At 40.1% G+C, this 21,308-nt stretch overlaps 1 pseudogene; it reads right to left on the reverse strand.

Annotated features, from left to right (window-relative positions):
• Positions 1–18,662: 18,662 nt before the first annotated feature.
• LOC102964393 lies at positions 18,663–18,931 on the reverse strand (annotated as a pseudogene).
• Between the last annotated feature and the right edge of the window lie 2,377 nt (positions 18,932–21,308).

Below are 21,308 nucleotides of genomic sequence, written 5' to 3' on the forward strand. Positions count from 1 at the left end.
TGTAATGCATTCTGAGTGACATTCCTCTTCCTGCAAAGTATTTGTCATCCAATGCAGCCTGTAACCTATGGTCCATAAGAAAAGAAGGGATCAGAATCATCTGGGTATGACCTCATTATATATGTTTTAGTCAACACCTCTTCTGAGAAATATTCACTGGACTCAGAGAAATTCTATGAAAGTCATAGGCTCACCAGCATTGAAGAGCTTGAGCAAAATATCTTTCAGGTGCTATAAAATAGGATCATTGGGTTTCTGACCACATTTCTGAGCAACTCTGCATTCTTCAAAACTTTCATGCCAAAATAAAGAATTTTTTAGGGTAGACTTTACCTTCAGACGTTTTCTAAAGTTTTGTCTTCTTTTTTAATTTCCTTAACTGTCTCCTTAACATCCGGTTCCACTTATTTTCATCTTCTGTAGGCTCATAAGGTGATTTGTATCTCTTATCAAACAGAGGTTGATAGGGACAGGTATATTTTCTCTCAGTACCATGAATTGCTTTATGACATTTAGATTTTATTTTTGTCTGTTCTATCTGGAGTATTCGGAAAGCAGTAAGTCACTGCTTAATGACATTAGGCAAGTCTTAAAAGAAGTTTACACATGCTCAAACTGAATCTATCACATTTTTCTTGGGAAGCTACCTCAGCCTGAGGAATTTGCCTCCTCTCCACAGTTATTTTCTTCCGTGCAGTCTTCAACAACAAGGTGGCCATCCACGTTTGTTGCACCTTGTGATGCCAGTGCCACAGCCTCCCTGGCAGAAAAGAGCCTCCTGAGCATAGCTTGAGAGTCTTTTGCTTGCCTGTGTCAATGCCTTTATCCTCCTCCTCATTGTCTGTGAGGCTCAAGTGTTCTCCATCCCCTAATTAAGACGGGAGGCTCAGGAGGGTGTCAGTGGGGAAAGATGATGGGCAGTCCCTCAGCACCATATTGTATCGTTCTGGTGTCATGTGGCCTACTCCTTCCTCTTGGGCTTATGAACTGTCTCCACAGCATGAGGGTTAATGTCGTCAGCATTCCCGGGACATCACCATTTTCCTCTCCTCCCCCTCTATCCCTCACAGCAGTCTCTCCTGGTTGGGCAAATGGAGCTGGTTTTATGTCGCTTTCATCAGACATGTTGGGGGCAGCCAGGTGCCTCCTCACTAGCTATGACTGGGAAGCAGGGACACAGGTGAGAACAAATGAGGATGTGGTGGTGGCAGTGCTTCTGGGGTGAGGACGATGGGCTGTGGTTGCCATGGTGGCCACCACTGCTGGAGAACCTTGCCTAGTGGATTCCCTGTCAGCCTTGAGCTGGTATTTAAATCTGACCAGTAACAGACACATGAAAAGTTGCTCAACATCGTTCATCATCAGGGAAATGCAAATCAAAACCACTGTGAGATACAACCTCACACCTGTCCGAATGGCTAAAATTAACAACTCAAGAAACAACAGATGTTGTCAAGGATGTGGAGAAAGGGGGAACCCTTTTGCACTGCTGATGGGAATGCAAACTGGTGCAGCCACTCTGGAAAACAGTATGGAATTTCCTGAAAAAATTAAAAATAGAACTACCCTGAAACCCAGCAATTGCACTACTAGGAATTTGTCCAAAGGATACAAAAATGCTGATTTGAAGGGGCACATGCACCCCAATGTTTAAAGAAGCATTATCAACAATAGCCAAATTATGGAAAGAGCCCAAATGTCCATAAACTGATGAATAGATAAAGAAGATGTGATGTGTATACACAATGGAATATTATTTGGCAATCAAAAAGAATGAAATTATGGGGGTGCCTAGGTGTCTCAGGGTGCTTGATTTCAGCTTGGGTGATGATCTCGAGGTTCATATATTTGAGCCCCGTGTTGAGCTCTGCACTGGTCGTGCAGAGCCTGCTTGGGATTCTCTCTCTCCCTCTCTCTCTGCCCCTCTCGTGTTCTCTCTCTCTTTCTCTTTCAAAATAAATAAACTTAAAAAAAAGAATGAAATCATGCCATTTACAACAACCTGGATGGAAATAGAATGTGTTATATAGTAAGCGTAATAAATCAGTCAGAGAAAGACAAATGCCATATGATTCCACTCATATGTGGAATTTAAGAAACACAACAGATGAATATAGGGGAAGGGAAGGAAAAATAAGATAAAAACAGAGAGGGAAGCAAACCATAAGAGACTCTTAAATAAAGAGAACAAACTAAGTGTTGCTGGAGGGGAGGTGGTGGGGGGATGGGCTAAATGGGTGATGGGCATTAAGGAGGGCACTCGTTGGGATGAGCACTGGGTGTTATATGTAAGTGATGAATCACTAAATTCTACTCCTGAAATCATCATTACACTATATGTTAACTAACTTGGATTTCAATTAAAAAAAAAATATGGTCAAGGTCAGGGCAAGTTGAGGAAGAGCTCAGGAAAGGTCAAAGTGCTGTTCCCTCCAGCAAGTTTCTCCTGCTGACCCTGGAGGCCTCTAGGTCTAAACTCATTTTCTATGAAGTGGTAATTGACAGGTGGTCTCTTTGTCACCCCACCTGCCACATTGCCTTCAGTTTGCTTCTGTGAGGAGGGCTCATTGCTTCCCTCTCCATGCAGACCTCAGGAAGAAAGACTAGTTTATGATTACCAATATGTCATATGCAAATGATTTAAGATAAGTAGCTTTTTTTTAAATGCAATTAAAAACATTTAAATTCAAGTTAGTTAACATATAGTGTAATGATAAATTCTAGAATAGAATTTAGTGATTCATCACTTATGTGTAACACCCAGTGCTCATCCCAACAAGTGTCCTCCTTAATGCTCATCACCCGTTTAGCCCATCCCCCCACCCAACACTCTTCCAGCAACCCTCAGTTTGTTCTCTGTATTTAAGTCTCTTATGGTTTGTCTCCCTCTCTGTTTTTATCTTATTTTTGTTTCCCTTCTCCTATGTTCATCTCTTTTGTTCTGTTAAGTCCATCCATTCCAGTGTGTCATTCATAGCCATGTTTCCTTCTTGACTTTCTGCTTATATGATCTGTCCCTTGCTGTAAGTGGAGTGTTGAAGTCCCCTACTATTATGGTATTATTATCAAAGAGTTTCTTTATATTTGTGATTGATTCATATATTTGGGTGTTTTATGTTGGGGGCATAAATATTTATAATTTTTAGGTCTTCTTGGTGGAAAGACCCCTTAATTATGATATAATGCCCTTCTTTATCTCTTTTTACAGTCTTTTAAAATCTAGTTTGTCTGATATAACTATGGCTAATCCAGCTTTCTTTTGACAACCATTGGCATGATAGATGTTTCTCCATATCTTTACTTTCAATATGCAGGTGTCTTTAGGTCTAAAATGAGTTTCTTGTAAACAGTCTATAGATGAGTCTTGTTTTCTTATCTATTCTGATACCCTATGTCTTTTGATTGGAGCATTTAGTCTGTTGACATTTAGAGTGAGTACTGAAAGATATGAATTTAGTACCATTGCATTGCCTGTAGAGGTGGTGTTTCTGGTGATATTCTCTGGTCCTTTCTAGTCTTTCTTGCTTTTGGTCTTTTTTGTTTTGCCTTTTCTCCAGTCAAAGAATCTGGCTTAAAATTTCTTGTAGGACTGGTTGAGTGGTCATGAACTCCTTTAGTTTTTGTTTATCTGGGAAAGTCTTTATCTCTCCTTGTATTTTGTATGACAACCTTGCTGGAAAAAGAATTCTTGACTGCATATTTTTCTAATTCAGCACATTGAATATTTCCTGCCACTCCTTTCTGGCCTGCCAAGATTCTGTGGATAGGTCTGCTGTGAACCTGATCTGTTTTCCCTTAAGGTTAAAGACTTTTTTCCCTTGATACTTTCATAATTCTTTCCTTATCTGTGTATTTTGTGAATTTGACTATGATATGCCCTGGTGATGGTTGAATCTAATGGGAGTTTCCTGGATTAGGAATGTTTTCTGCTATAATTTGCTTACATAAACCTTCTGTCCTTTTTTCTCCCTCTTCATATTCTGGGATTCCTATGATTGGGTTGTTACTCCTTTTTAATAAGTCACTGAGTTGTCTAAGTGTTGTATCATGCTCTTTTGCCTTTGTTTCCCTCTTTTTCTGCTTCATTATTCTCTATAATTTTATCTTCTATATCACTGATTTGCTGCTCTGCTTCATCCATCCTTGCCATTGTGGCATTTATTTGAGATTGCATCTTGTTTATAGCATTTTTAATTTTGGCCTGACTAGATTTTCTTTTATTTCCATAGAAAGAGATTCTGTGGTGTCTTCTATGATTTTTTCAACCCCTGCTATTCTTTTTTTTTCAATTTTTTAATGTTTATTTATTTTTGAGAGAAAGGGACAGAGTGTGAGTAAGAGAGGGCAGAGAAAGAGGGAGACACAGAATCTGAAGTAGGCTTCAGGCTCTGAGCCATCAGCACACAGCCCGATGCAGGGCTCGAACTCATGAACCATGAGATCATGACCTGAGCTGAAGTCGGATGCTCAACCGACTGAGCCACCCAGGTGCCCCATCCCCAGCTAGTATTCTTATCGTGGTTCTAAACTCTAGTTCAGATATCTTACTTATATCTGTGTTGGTTAATTCCCTGGCTGTCATTTCTTCCTGTTCTTTCTTTTGGGGTGAGTTCCTTCCTTTGTCATTTTGGAAGAAAAAAAATTATAAAATAAAAAATTAAAATTAAAAAATTAGAATCACAACAAAAAATCAAATAAAGGACGCTAGATCCTAGGTGTGTTTTGTTCTGCTTGTTGAAAGATCGTAGGTGTGTTTTGTTCCGCTTGTTGAAAGAAGCTTGCTAGAAAAGAGAAAAAAGGGAAAGGAAAGAAAAGAAAAGTAAGAAAAAATTTAAAAATTAAAAAATATTTATATAATAGAATAGAACAAAATAAAATGAAATAGAATAAAAAATTTAAAAATAAAAAAGTAAGAAAATAAAAACAAAAATTTTTCTTTCTGCATCCAAGAAATAGAAACTAAGAAAAAAGAAATCAATTTAAGCAAAAACAGAAGCCAAGAAAATGAACCAATAAATGAACCAGCAAACAGAATGAACCTTAATGAAGTTAGATACAATTTCCCCTAGAACTGAAACTTTGATGCACACTATAGTCTATACACTAAGCGGGTGGACAGATTTGTGCTTGCTTTCTGAGGGATGTGCTTGGAGGATGCAGTTGGGCGGGGCTTGGTGTAATGACTCCATTCTCCACTAGGTGGCACTGCTTAGCTTAGTGGGGTGGATCAGTGTGTGTGTGCACATGTGCGTGTGTGGGAGATGTGGAAATGGCTTCACTCAGACCCCTCGTCTCTGGCGCAGGAACTTTGCACTCTCACCAACCTGTGACCAAGCACCCATCCTTTGTTTCAGTCCTCCATCCACTCCTCACCTCTACCCTGTCCGTGTCCAACCTGTCCACTTGTTAGGGGGCACCTCTCTCCATAGTTTTATCTCAGATGAGGTTGTGTTTCAAAACCCCACAATTCAGGGGTGCCTGGGTGGCTCAGTCAGTTAAGTGTCCAACACTTGGTTTTGGCGCAGGTCATGATCTCGCAGTTCGTGAGTTCAAGCCTCTCACATTGGGCTCTTTGCTGACAGCGCAGAGCCTGCTTGGGACTCTCTCTCTCCCTCTCTTTCTGCCCCTCCCCCATGCTCTTTCTCTCCCTCTTTCAAAATAAGTAAATAAAATTTGAAAAACCCCCACACTTCAGAGACCCCCCCCCCCACAGCTTGGATACATGCCAACTCTGTGGGGGGAGGGTCTCACTCATCAGTGGCTGGGTGCCAGCTTGCCCCAGAAAACATTTGTGTGATTGTGCAGTGGCAGAGGTTCAGAGATTATGACAAATGACAACACACAGCCAGTGCCAGGTTTCACCGCACTCTGGTGTCTTTGTCCCAATACCAGCAAATGTGACTGCTCTCCAGGGTCCACTGGGACCTTGCATGTGGGGAGGCCATATGGTCTCTACCAAATGTACTCCAAGCAGGGGAACTGCTTCTACCCTTGTAGCACATGGACCCTCAGACCATGCTGCCTGCTCCTGGGGATTTGCCCTGACTCCTTACCAGAGAACTGCCAGGTATTGAGCTCCAAAACTTCAGACTCTGTGCTCCATTGCTTATAGAATCCTGGTAGTATTGAAACTCTCTCTTTTCTCCCCATCAGTGCTTTTGGGGAACGGATTTCTTGTTCAGTCCCCTGTGAGTGTTTTCACTCTTTCTCTCCGGTACTTTTGGGCAGAGTGCTCTCCTTACATGATCCTGGTGTGTCGTGCTCTCCCCCTTTCTCTTTCTTTCTCTGTGCTCTCTCTGCGAAAATGGCTTCCTACCCCCTGCAGCTTTTCTCTCCCCCACTTCACCTCTCCATACCATGTACCTGCCGAGTTCTGTGGCTCAAGTGATGCAGATTGTTGTGTCAGTCCTCAGATCAATTTCCTAGGTGTTCAAAATGGTTTGATGCTGATCTAGCTTTGTTTTTGAGACAAGCTCAGGGTCTCCATGCTGCTCTGCCATCTTAACTCCCAAGTCTCTAATGTACCCAAAGTTTAAGAACCAGGGTTGTAGATGCTTATGTTTGAACTCATTGTACTTCACAGATGAGTAAAATGAGGCTCAGAAGGATTAAGAAACTGAGCAGAGCTGCTGATTTTTAGTAGTGCTGTTTTTACTGTCCTAAGAGAGTCTGTCCAGCTAATCAGTCTGAGTAAATTAGGTCTGTGCAGCTGCAGTTTTATTTTAAAATGAACTCTTTATGGGGTGCCTGGATGGCTCAGTCGGTTAAGCCTCTGACTCTTGATTTCAGTTCAGGTCATGATCTCATGGTTTGTGAGTTCTAGCCCCATGTCAGGCTCTGTGCTGACAGTGCCAAGCCTGCTTGGGATTCTCTCTCTCTCCCTCTCTCTCTGCCCCTCCTCCACGCTCTCTCTCTATCTCTCTTTCAAAAATAAATGAACTTTAAAGTAAAGTAAAATGGACTCTTTCTCCAGGGCACCTGGGTGGCTCAGTTGGTTAAGTGTCTTTCAGCTCAGGTCATGATCTCATAGTTTGTGGGTTGGAGCCCTACGTCGGACTCTCTGCTGTCAGTACAGAGCCCACTTAGAATCCTCTGCATCCCTCTCTCTTTCTGCCCACTCCTGCCCATGCATGCTCGTTCTCTCTCTCAAAAACAAATAAACATTGGGGCACCAGGGTGGCTCAGTCAGTTAAGTGTCTCTTCGGCTCAGGTCATGATCTCTCAGTTCTTGGGTTTGAGCCCTGTATCAGGCTCTGTGCTGACAGCTCAGAGCCTGGAGCCTGCTTCAGATTCTGTGTCTCCCTCCCTCTCTGCCATCTCCAGCTAGTGCTCTGTCTCTCTCTCAAGAATAAATAAACATTAAAAAAATTTAAAAAAACATTAAAAAATCTATTAAATACAATTAATAACATTAACTCTTTTCCCAATATGAGGCTCAAGCTCATGACCCCGAGATCAAGAGTCACATGCACTACCAACTGAGTCAGCCAGGCTCCCCAAATAAGATAGGTAGTTTTAACAAACACAATAGGTATAGATTCCACCAAGGGAAAGGAGTGTTTTCTCCCACTAACAAACTCCAATGATACTTCATTTTTTTTTTAACCTTTTGGTTCCAGATCAGGAAGACTACATGGTTTTATGCAAAATGCCCTGGAGATTAATGCTCAAATATTAATGTAAATATTTTAGGTTGTAAGAGACCTTAGAAATCATGCAATCCGGTGGTTCTCCAAACTTGAGTGTGCATGGGAATCACCTGAAGGGCTTATTGGACCACAGATTGCTGGGCCCCACTGCCAAGGTCAGGCTTCCAGGGTCTGGGGTGACCTGAGAATTTGCATTTCCAGTAAGTTCCCATGGGAGGCTGCTGGTGCTGGCCAAAACATGCACTTTGAGAACCAGGGTTCTAACCAACTTCCTCATTTCACAGATGGGTCAACTGAGGCAGAATCCCAGCTGGGTTCCAAAGTTGGTTTTAATACTTATCCATTGTTATGACTTGGCAATCTCATTTAGCTTTTCTGTGCCTGTTTTCTCATCTACAAAATCAGGGTAACAACCCCTGTGATGCCTACCCTGTGGAGTTGTCTAATTTACAGGGTGGTTGCTGTTGGGTAGTTATTCAGGCATTTAGTTACAGCCCTCTAATTTGGTTGTGGAGCAGTCATGTGGTTATTAGGTCTATGAACTTAAACATATCCCCCCCTAGCTACTAACAGTTTATACCCCTCCTTCCCTTTTGTCTAGGACTTAGAGAGGCAGATGCTGTCAAATTGAGGTTGGACATACCTCAATGTGTTTTCTCATTTTGCATTTGCCTCTTATGCTTGTTAATATTTCTAAGTATTTTAGTTTCCTTTTTTTGTGTAGAAGGTTTCCAATATTTTCCTTTTGTATTTCTTCCATCTTTAAATTTATAAAATTCTTTACCATCTGATGACATGACCATTTAAGCAAACATTTTCTTCTCATTTTTGTGCTGCAAATTTTTTTTTACCATCTATACTTTTATCCATCTGAGTTATTTTGGCACATGATATGAAGTTTGGATCATGATTGGTTTGTTTGTGGTTTTTTTTGTCCCTAAGCAGCTAACCTCTGGCATCTTTTGTTGAGTAATCCCTTTCCTCTCCTTTGACGTGTGTCTGTTAATTCTTTAGTGCTTTCTAGGAATGTAGAATAGGTGGGAGACAGATTTGTATCTAGGCCCATTTTTGTTATTTTTATTTTTTTAAGTTTTATTTATTTAAGTAATCTCTACACCCAATGTGGGGCTCGAACTCACAACCCCAAGATCATGCTCTTCCAACTGAGCCAGTCAGGTCCCTGAAGCCCTTTTTTTTTTAATGGGGAAGTTGAGGCACGATTTGTGTGTTTGAGTCCTGCTTCGAGCTCTGCACTGGTGGTGCAGAGCCTGCTTGGGAATCTCTCTCCCTCTCTGTCTCTCTCCCTTCCCCACTTGTACGCTCTCTTCCTCTCTCTCTCAAAATAAATAAACTTTAAAAAATTGGGGAAGTTGAGGCCCAGAAAAGTTAACAGGTTTTCTTAATGTTGTGCTAGTTAATGGAGAAACCATGACTAAACCCAAGGTTGCTGAGATCTAATCTGAATTTGAGGTAGGTCTGCATTTTGTGTATCCAAATTTAGTGGTGGAAATTGACTAATAATGTTTCTTCATTTTCTGGCCCCTAGTTGGGCCAGGGGTGCCTAGGTGGCTCAGTCAGTTAAGTGTCCAGCTCTTGGTTTTGGCTCAGGTCATGATCTCGCATGTTGTGGGATGGAGCCCTGAGTCAGACTCCATGCTGAATGGGATTCTCTCTCTCCCTCTCTCTCTGCCCCTCCCCTGCTCACTTGCACGTGCTTTCTCTCTCTCAATAATTAAATTAATTAAAAAAATAAATTACTACTTGGGCCAAACACAATATGCTCTCAGCCCACATGTGACCATGGGTTGGTAAATTTTTAACTTTTTCAAAAAGTATTTTTAGCATTGGCATGGGACTTGTAGCCTGACTTCTGTTCTAACCATCCCAAACATAGATCATCTAGCTAATATCAACAGAGAAGCATTTCCTTATTTTTTTCATTCCCTTTCTTCTTCCCCAAATAACGCAGCACAACAATTTGTATTCCTGTTCTTGTAAGAGACCAGTTGAATTAGATTATCTGAATTCGTTTATGGCATTAATGACCATTTTTGGTAGTTTCCTGATTTTATTGACTTGAATTGTAATCTAGGGTTAGACTAATACATGGCAGGTTACCCTTCATTATGGTTCCTGGAGTGATGAAACTTCAAGGCCTGTAATCAATTTAACAAGATAAAAGAGATTCAAGTGTGCTGCATTTGAAGGGAAACCAGGGTAGTAATTGCATACTAGTGCCTCTTCCTTTCATTTACCTTTTACCTTAACTCACAAATCGCCCCGGCAGAGCTTGCAATCTTCATCCTTACCTGTAGCAGTTTTATAAAAAATATTTCCCATATTTTGACATCTTGCCTGAATTACTGTTGACTGACAAATGTGCTATTGATAATTTAGACACTGGGCCACTGATGCACTGTTTAATTAGGGAAGCGCTACCTGAGGGAGGACTGAGAAATCTTATAATGGGGAGAATTAAAAGATCATGCATTGAAGCAGCAGTGTGACTTGTTTTGGAAGATGAAGGTTATTGTAAAATTGTTTTCCTTGGTTATGCCACAGGGCCTTTCAGAAATGGTACACAATTTGGTGATGAGGTAGAGAAGAAAACCTTATCTTCTTCTCAACTCTACTACTTCCTCCTTAGTTCAAACTTTAACAATCTGTCACCTTGATTATTGCAATATCCTCATAACTGGTCTCCCCCGCTTCCATTATTGCTAGCTTTCAGTCTGTTCTTAATGCAGCAGTCAGAGCAATCCTATTCATAAATCCAGTCATGTTCAAATCCCTCTTTCCAATACCTCCCATATCATGTTAGGTGAAACCCAAGTGATGCCAATAGCCTTCTGGAGCCCTTTGTGACCCAGACTCTCATTACTTCTCTGGTGTTATATCCTACTTCTCTCCCAATACTCTGTTCCAGCCACACTGGCTGTGCCTGTGACACACTGGGCATTGTCTTCCTTAGGACTTTAGCACTTGTTTCCTCTGCCTCCGGTCCTCTTCCCTCAGTGATCTGTATGCCTCGTTCCCTCACTCATCTGGGGTGGGGGAGAGGGGAAAGTGGGTGATGGGCATTGAGGAGGGCACCTGTTGGGATGAGCACTGGGAGTTGTATGGAAACCAATCTGACAATAAATTATATTTAATATATATAAAAAAGGTCATCTTCTTACCGGGGCCTTCCCTGATTGTTCGATTTTAACTTGAAACCCTCCCTCAGTACTCTTACTTACTTTTCCTGCTCTTTTTTTTTCTTACCTGATCATATCACTTGCTAACCTACTCTATACTTATTTGTTTACGGTTTATAAAGGTGTCTCTGGGCAGGGCAGGAGCGTCTTGGGCCCACAAGGTGAGATTCTCTTCATCAGATTAAGGAAAGTTTTCTTTGAGGTTTATTAAGTCTACATGTCTTTTTCTACATGTATTAAGATAATAATTATATTGTTCTTTTAATGTGGGAATTACATTGCTAGGGGTGTTTCAATTTTCTCTCTTCAAAGAACCAACGTCTGTCTTTGTTGATGTTTATATTTGATTTCTACTTCATTCCTGCTCTTTCTTATTTCCTTCCTTCCACATTCTTTGAGTTTAATTTTGTGTCCTTTTTCTAACTTCTTGAGATAGATACTAGATCTGCCTTGATTTATCAGCCTTTTATCTTTTCTAAGATATACACTTAAGGAGAAGGCCACTTTCATGGATTGTTACCTATGCAGTCACACAGGGTACCACACTCAGAAGCCCTCCCCACCCCCAACTTGGTTTATGCTGTTGCCATCTTAAAATTTTTTACTTTATCTTAGTACTGCTTCTAAAATGGAATCTTATGGGGCAGTAGAGCATGCACATGAACTTGGTAATACGTGCCATACACATGTCTGAAATTCCTTGCTATCCTATTTGTAGATGGTGTTTGTGATGCTCCATGTTTACAGGATTCTCACATGTAAATATGTCATATGTTTATGCAGAACATAAAGACGAACAGTAAAAATTCATGCTAAGAGTTTAAAATTAAAAATTTTCTTTCTTAAAGATTCTTAAGATTATATTTAAATAGCAAATAGAAAATACCACAACAAGTTGAGAGCAAGAATGTGATGAAAAGGACAGAGCTTTATATAGTATCTTTAATGGGACTTCCCCTTACAGCCCAGCTTTTTGGACAAAGGGCCATGCAATTTCATTTTGCACTGGGCCTGGCAAATTATGTAGACAGCCCTGCTTAAATGTCTTTCCAAGCACAGCATCCCAAAAGTTTGACAGAGCATATTTTCACTATAATTCAGTTCAAAATATTTTTAAAATTTCACTGAGAGTTTTTTTCCTTTTATCCATGGAGTATTTACAAAATGAATTTCTTATCTCTCAAACATGTGGAGACTTTCTAGTTATTGTCTTATTATTTCTAGATTATCCTCAGTCTGTTGAGATCACATAGTCTGTGATTTTATTCCTTTCAAACTTGTTGCTTTGGGGACGCCTGGGTGGCTCAGTCGGTTAAGCTTCCAGCTGTGGTTCGGTCAGGATCTCATGGTTCGTGAGTTCAGGCCCTCCATTGGGCTCTGCACAGTATGGAGCCTGCTTGGGATTCTCTCCCTCTCTCTCTCTGCCCCTCCCCTAATTGCTCTTTCTCTCTTTCTTTCAAAATAAATAAACTTAAAAAAACTTGTTGCTTTGTAATGCATGTAGTCAATTTTAGGAAATGTTCAATGAGCACTTGAAATATATATATTCTGCAAAATTCAGTGCAGTGTTTTTTATATGTTAAGTCCAGTTTGTCAGTTGTGTTATTTATATCTTCTATAGCTTTATTGAATTTTTGTCTGGTAAGTTGTTGAGAGAAATATGTGGAAATCTCCCTGTGCTATTATTGTATTTTCTATTTCTCCTTTTAGTCCTGTCAATTATTAAATAATTATTTTATAAATTTTGAGGTTTATTGTGTTTCCATTTTCATTTGTTTCAAGATATTCTTTGGTTTTTCTTTTGATTTCATCTTTGACCCATTGGTTTTTCAGGAGTCTCTTATTTAAAAAAATTTTTTTAAATGTTTATTTATTTTTGACAGAGAGAGAGACAGAGCATGAGTGGGGGAGGGGCAGACAGAGAGGGAGACACAGAATCCTTAGCAAGCTCCAGGCTCTTGAGCTGTCAGCACAGAGCCCAATGCGGGGCTTGAACTCACAGACCGCGAGATCATGACCTGAGCCAAAGTCGGTCCCTCAGCCAACTGAGCCACCAAGGCACCCCTAAAAAATATTTTTTAATGTTTATTTATTTTTGAAGGAGAGAGAGACAGAGTGTGAGTGGGGGAGTGGCAGAGAGAGAGGGAGACACAGAATCTGAAGCAGGCTCCAGGCTCTGAGCTGTCAGCATAGAGCCTGATGTGGTGCTCGAACTCACGAGTTACGAGATCATGACCTGAGCCAAAGTTGGATGCTCAACCAACTGAGCCACCCAGGTGCCCCTTCATAGAGAGAATCTTAAGCACGCTCCATGCTCAGCAGGGCTCGAACTCACAAACGGTGAGATCAGGACCTGAGCCGAAGTTGGATGCTCAACTGACTGAGCCACCCAGGTACCCCTAGAACATCAACTCTTGATCTCTAAGTTGGGAGTTGAAGCCCCATGTTGGGCATACAGCTTACTTAAAAAAAAAAAATTCCATAGGCAGAAATGGTTGGACGAGGAATTCCAGAAAGAGCCATGACTAATAATAAAAGATAGTCAACATTGGAAGAGGTGTGGTGTGTCCCTCTAGCAGTATAATGATGTTTGAGGGTATCATCTAGGTGCCCTCAAAACTCACTGATGCAGAAATGGAACTATGGTGAGACTTGAGGTCATATTTTTATCCCATGCTGGTGAAACAGACCATACTTGTTATCTAAGTGTAGTGTTTGGCGATATGAGCTTATTATATCATATCATGTTTCCTCACATTTTTACCTACAAGTGGCCCAAAGGAATATCCCCATATTCTAGAAAGGAATAATTCCAGAATAAAAATAATAAGCCATTGTCCTAACTGTTTTGTTATAGTGTAAAATGTTGCACGCATTTTTATCTGGACTTGAAACCAAAAATCAAGAAAAATGATGAGCATCAATTTGTGGAGAGACTAATTACTACCGTATCATATTGTGTCCCATTCTTTTCCATGCCACATCCACCCATATGCCTATCTATTCTGTTGGTAGGAGCAGTCAAAAATTGGAGAGGGATGAATACTGAAGTTAGAAGAAAACTCCAGTTCAGTTCTCCTTAGCGGCTCACAAAAGCCCAACTTCAGAGGATAGAAATAAATCAGTCTGTAGGCTTCCCTGGATTTACTTTGTTTGTCTGAAGCAATTTATCCGAATAAACTTTCCTCTTACTTCTGTAGTGCTTGATAATACTGTCAGAAAAGATGCTAAGTTTTAAGAAAATAATATTTTAAAGCTTCTAAGAAATAGGCTTAAGAAAATAAATTATGGTGTAATAATTTCTTGTTTAAACCCAAATCAAACTACTTTATCACCTAACATTATTACCACTTCATTTTTGTTGTTGTTGTTGTTGTGTGTGTATGTGTTTAAGTAGGCTTCACACTCAGCATGGAGCCCAACACAGGGCTTGAACTCATGACCTTGAGATCAAGACCTGATCTGAGATCGAGTCGAATACTCAACCAACTAAGCCATCCAGGTACTCCTATTTCCACATTTTTTTATGCTTTTAAATTAGTTGGTAAGTGAAGAGAGTGGGTCGCCACACATTTGGTGTAATGATATTGCTGGGAAGGTGTCATCTTGATATACACAAAGCCTCCTTACTGATGCTGAAATGGAACTGTGATATGAGATTAGGGAAATTCCTACAGCTTGTATATATTCCTGCAGCACATTAAACATTTATGTCCAGATCTGAATTTGTTTCAAACCTCCTTTGTTGCTCTCTCTGGCTCTGCCAACTGAATGGGTAAGGGATTCGGCCTCCTGTGCTAGGGCTTTTCCTAAGGGAAAGAGCTGGTATACTTCATTTTTTATATAAACAGGCTGATTTCCTGTTTCTCTAAGACTCCATTTTGTGTACTGAAAGAAAAACAAAAGAAAGATGCAGCTGATTAAGTCCATTCCCCAAGGGTATTGTACTGGGCCAAAGATATACTGTAAGTGATTGCTTTCGTTGATATTTGGTGTGCTTATAAAAAATAACAATAGCAAGCATTTATTAGGTTTTAATGTTGTAACAGTTGCAAGTACCTTACGTTTCATTTTTAATCTTTCTGATAGCCTATGAAGAAGGTGTTATTATTTCCATTTTATAAAGATGAGGAAACTGAGCCTCAGAGAATTGAAGTGGCTTGCCCAAGGCACACAGTTAGTCAGTGTTGGAGCTGGAATTTTAGCACAGGCAGGCAGACTATAGATTCCATGCTCTTAGCGAGGAATTGGCAAATTTTTCTGTAAGGGGATAGATAATCTATTTAGGCTTTGTAGGCCATATAGTCTCTTTTGCAAGTACTCACCTCTGCTGTTGTAGAATAAAAGCAGTCGTAAACAATATATAAATTAATGGAAAAGGCTGTGTCCAATAAAGCTTTATTTACAAAAACAAATGGAGGGATGTAGACTGTGGGCTATTCATTTGTTGAACTCTGCTCTTAGCCACTATGAAATATTGTCACAATGTTAAGGATTAATGATTCATGAATAACCAAGGTGTTTTCCTTATTCTTCTATGGGAGGTAGACAATGCTCTTAGTCTTATAGAATGAAAAGTCAAAAGGATACTTAATATTTGTAACCTTTTGTTTATAAAATATTTCCATATAGGTGGCCCAGTTAGTGAAGTGTGACTCGGTTTTGGCTCAGGTCATGATCTTGCAGTTCATGGGTTTGAGCCCCACATCAGCTCCGCACTGACAGTGCAGAGCTTACTTGGGATTCTCTCTCTCCCTCTCTCCCTGCCCCTCCCCTGCTTGCATTCTCTCTCTCAAAATAAATGAATAAACTTAAAAAAATTTAAAGTATTTCCATATTTATATTTACATATACATTTATTTATATAAATGTACATATTTAGATGTGCAGGTATACATGAACATAGACATGCAGGTACACACAGGGGTATGTGTGCATGTGTTTGGGATATATATACACACACCTCCCTATATAATATATATATATTATATATGTATATATAATATATATACATTATTAATATATATAATATATATAACATATATAATGTTATATATGTATATATAACATATATACATATATAATATATATAATATATAATATTATATATAATATATAAATATATGTAAATAATAATAAGTAATTAATAATTAATAAATATATATAATATATATAATATATATGTGTATATATATACACATACATATTAAAATGTTCATTGTGGTTATTTCTTGAGTTAGGGAATATTTTGAATTTTCTTTTGTAAAAGTGATGACTTTTCTAATTTTTATGTAATGCATATTTATTACTGACTGGAATCAGAGAAAATTAAAATTATAAAAACATATTTATTGGGATATTTTCCACGTGGGAGGCACAGAAATGGAGAAAAGACATAGCATTGGGTAGAAGCTAAAACCAGGAAAAAGAGGCTGCTCAGGCACATACCAAGGTTTAACAGATCTGACAGTATGAGTTTTTTTATTTTTCAGCTCCATAAGTATTCTTATTTTTTAATATTTATTTTTGAGAGAGAGAGCACGAGCAGGGGAGGGGCAGAGAGAGAGAGGGAGACACAGAATCTGAAGTAGGCTCCAGTCTCTGAGCTGTCAGCAAAGAGCCTGATGTAGGGCTTGAACTCACAAGTGCGAGATCATGACCTGAGCTGAAGTCGGAGGCTTAATAGAGTGAACCATCCAGGTGCCCCCTGCCATAAGTGTTCTTACTGACTGATCTGTGAAAATGAATCTGGACTTTTTAAATGGATTACCTTTTCTAGTTATGTTATTAAAATTTGTCAGAAAGCATTAAAGATACATTAGAAGGAGAAAAAAATTGATTTCTGATTCCAATGTGCTTACACAATGAACTTACGCAGGACAAATGGCTTCCCCATTGTCTAACTCCTGTAGTATGGGTGGCTTCTCCAGGGCCTGGCTTCTATGGTACAAGGGATCCAGCAGCTCCCAGCTGCCCTAAGGTCTTCCTGGTAATGCTCTCTTAGGTGATTTTGCAGTGGAGTGCTTCTGCTAAAACACTTCCCGTGAACTCCCATGACAATGAATTTCTGACAAGTTCCAAAGAACAAATTTCTGGCAAGTTTTACTGGTGTGGCATCACAGCAACCTCTTTGCCATCCAGTCAGCCATGGCTATGTCCTCTTCCCCAATGTTTATATCCCAGCCCTATTGGAGGAGGGTTGTGGGACTGAGGAGGAACTCTTCCTTGGGAATTCAATCTCTGCATTGAGGGTAGTGATTGCTCCTTATATATGTTATTTCTGTACAGTGAAACCTTGGATTGCAAGTAACTTGTTCTGCAAGTTTTCAGCAAGATGAACAACGATTTCTAATAAATTTTAACTTGATAAACGAGCAGTGTCTTGCAATATGAGTAGTATATGATGCTGAATGTCACGTGATCACAACTGAGTCAATGGTATACAAGTACTTTGGATTACAAGCCTGTTTCTGGAATGAATTATGTTCACAGACCAAAGTTTTACTGTATTTATTATTTCTTTTGTTTCTTTTATTTTTTTTAATGTTTATTTTTGAAAGAGAGAGTCTGAGTGGGGGAGGGGCAGAGAGGGAGGGAGAATCTAAAGCAGGTTCCGCACTGTCAGTACAGAGCCTGATGTGGGGTTCAAACTCACAAGCCCTGAGATCATGACCTAAGCCAAAGTTGGACACTCAACTGACTGAGCCACCCATGCACCACTATTATTATTATTTTTAATGTTTATTTATTTTGAGAGCGAGAAAGAGCATGCATGTGTGCAAGTAGTGGAGGGGAAGAGAGAGGGAGAGAGAGAATCCCAAGCAGGCCCCACTCTGTCAGCACAGAGCTTGAACTTACGCACTGTGAGATGACCTGAGCTGAAATCAAGAATCAGATGCTTAACTGATTTGAACCACTCAGGTGCCCCTGCTATTTCTGTATTTAGAATGGTCTCTACTTCTTCCTAGCCAATCCCTTCTTACTATAATTTTCTGTTGTAACTAAATTTTTTTCTTTAATTTTAGAGAGAGAGAGTGTGTGCAAGGGGCAGGGGAGGGACAGAGGGAGAGAGAATCTTAACCAGGCTCCATGCTCAGTGCAGAACCCTGCACGGGGCTTGATCCTACAGTCCTGGGATCATGATCTAAACCAAAATCAAGAGTCAGATGTTCAACCGAGCCACCCAGGCACCCCATATAATTAATAGTTTTTATATTAAACTTTCCCTGTTAAAATTACCATGTCATTTATTTCTCCTGATTGGACCCAGACTGATACACCAGCACACTGAACCTGGCTGCTTAGGATATCTGAGGACCAAGCAGACAGAGTCTTCTTAATCAACCAAGAGGGAGCCAACTAAATTGAGAAAGTGAATATTGACCTTTCTGACAGTTACCGAAGACCTGAATCAGGAGCAGATTTATTATCTAAAACCAAATGCTGTTGCTTTTATTTTCTGAGTTGGATGAAACTGCTCTTGGTCTCTCTCAATTTTACATCGCCTAATTGATATGGACTTTATGTCTTCAAGTTAGTTTCATGCATATGGTTAAATTATCTTTTTCTAGAATGGCGGTGTTCTGTAGTGGCAAGTATAGATTTGGAGCAAGGCAGATCTGTTTGAATCCTGACTTTATCACTGACTCGCTATATGAACTTATGTAAATAAATTAGTCTTTCTGAGTCAGTTCAGATTCCCCCTTTGTAAAATGGGGGAAATGGTACCTACCTAATGTGTTACTGATGGTTTATTTCTCTATTTTTATTTTTTTCAAGTTCCAAAAAAACTTTATTACATACAGAGGGGAGGGGTTCAGTCCTTCTTGGATACCCTTTTCCTCATAGCTGCCAGGATGTTGCTTAGCTCCTCTCTCTTCCTTTGGCACGGATGTGTGTCCCTACCCTTTTCTTGATGAAGTTGAGAGTGCACTTGTCCTTGGAGACCTTCGGCAGCTCCATGGCTCACTGCTGGTATGGGGTGAAGCCGCACACCTCTCTGATCATGTCCCACATGAACTTGGTGTGCCTTGTGAGGCACTTGCTCATGTTCTTGGTCACCTTGTGGCCCTTGTTGAGACCCATGTCCACAAGACAGCTCACAGCTGTGGCTGATTGTCCTCAATAACTCCTGCCTGTTACTGAAGGTTTAATACCAATGAGTGTAGGGGCACCTGGGTGGCTCAGTTGGTTAAGTGTCCGACTCTTGATTTTGGCTCCGGTTATGATCTCACAGTTCATGGGCTCATTCCCCACCTTGGGCTCTGTGCTGACAGCTCAGAGCCTGGAGCCTGCTTCAGATTCTGTGTCTCCCTCTCTCTCTGTCCCTCCCCTGTTCACGCTTGTCTCTCTCTCTCTGCTGCACACCCACTTGTGCTCTCTCTGTCTCAAAAATAAACATTAAAAAATTAAAACCAATGAGTGTAAAGGTCATATGGTGCTTCATACATAGTAATTGCTAAATTTCAGCTAGTAATTTTTGCTATTATTAGTGTGTACAGGAAATTATTCTTCAAGTAGATGTAGAGGAAACAAGAGTTATGATCTTAAAGCTGGACCCACATGTATGTTAGGAGCAGATTGTAACATAAAGGTATGAAAGACTCTTTGTCTCCCTAGCCTCCTTTTCTTTCAGGAAGACACATATCTATAGTCTATAAGTAGACAGTGAAGAACCAGGATGAAGTCCAGGAGCAGATGTTGGAAGCAACATTGGTCCCGTTAGGTCCTGACTGAGCTTAGCATGCTTAGGTGCGAGTGAGAGGGGCTGGCTCTCGCTTAAAGAATGGTGACTCCAAATTAGGTAACAATCATATTTTGCCAATAGTTAGGACCTCTGCTGTAAGTAGGTTTTCTCTTGATTTAGCTTCCCATGATGCCTAAGGAATAAAGAGAAGGCTTATTTGATATGCACACCAGGATGTATGCATGTGTTGGGTGGTGCTGAGTGTCTTTTAGTGGGACTCCTACTGTGATTGACTCCTTACAAATAAAATGTGCATGTAGCTTGGTTCCCTTTTCATGTCTCTGTAAAACAAGACAGATTCCAGTTCTTCTAGCCTGAGACCATGTCCCGGATGAGCTTCTGGTGTGTCACATCTGCCTCTCCGTGTGTCTATTTGCCTCTGTACTTGTCAGTGACATTCATCAGTGGAGGGAAATAGCTTTTGCAGTTGCAGATCTGTTGTTGAGTTTGGCCAGGCCTGGCTAAGTAGGTTATGCCTGGCTCAGGCTGGTCTTCTATGGAAGCAGAGTAGGTGGTATTCTTTGGATTAAGTTATCAAGGACCCATGTTAACATTTATTGCCTACTTTGTGCAAGATTCTGTACTAAATGTTAATAAATTATCTCCTTCCCAACCTCAGAAGACTATGAAGTAGGTGCTATTATTATCTAATTTTATAGATGAGAAAACTGAGGCTTAAGTGATTTATCCAAAGTTACACAGCTAAAAAGTGGCGTTCATTCATTCAATGAGGATTTTTTTGAGCAATCTCTATGCATTGAGTACTGTTCTAAGCGGTAGGGATATACCAGAAAACAAGAGAGACAAATACCCCTGACCTCATGGATCTTATATTTCTAATGGTAAAAAACAAAAATTGAAATATATGTTATATAGTGATAAGTGCTAAGAAGATATCTAAAACAGAGAAGGGTATAGGGAGTATGTATATAAGATTGCAGTTTATTGTTTATTTATTTAAAAAAAATTTTTTTAATGTTTATTTATTTTTGGGAGAGAGACAGAATGTGAGTGAGGGAGGAGCAGAGAGAGAGGGAGACACAGAATCTGAAGCAGGCTCAGGCTTTGAGCTGTCAGCACATAGTCCGACGCGGGGCTCAAACTCATGAACCGGGAGATCGTGACCCAAGCTGAAGTCGGATGCTTACCGACTGAGCCACCCAGGTGCCCCATGATTGCAGTTTAGAGAAGGTGGTCAGAAAAGATGTCACTGACAAGGTGACATTCGAGCAGAGCTGTGAGGGACGTGAGAGAGTGAGCCATGAGAATATCTGCAAGGAGGAGAATTCCAGGCAAAGGGAACAGAAGTGTCAAAGGCCTTGATGCAGGAATATTCCTGGCATGGTGTAGGAACAACAAAGAGGTTAATAGGACTGGAACACAGTGAGCAGAAGGGATAGTAGGAGATGAGATAAGAGAAGTAACAAGGATCCAGGTTGTATAGGACCTTATAGCCATTGTAAAGATTTGACTTTTACTCTGAGACTAGAGAGTTTGGGCACAAGAGTGATATATATAGACTTTTCTTTTAATAGGATCCATCTATTATATTGAGAATAAACTGGGGTTAAACAGGTATAGCAAGGAGGAAGAATACATTAAGTGATTTGTCAAAAGATTAATCTTTTTTTAAATGAACACTTTTTATTTAAAAAATTTTAATGTTTATTTTTAAGAGAGAGAGACAGAGCGTGAGTGAGCAGGAGAGAGGCAGAG

This window comes from Panthera tigris, chromosome X, assembly GCF_018350195.1.
Source record: "Panthera tigris isolate Pti1 chromosome X, P.tigris_Pti1_mat1.1, whole genome shotgun sequence".
Classification (NCBI taxonomy): domain Eukaryota; kingdom Metazoa; phylum Chordata; class Mammalia; order Carnivora; family Felidae; genus Panthera; species Panthera tigris.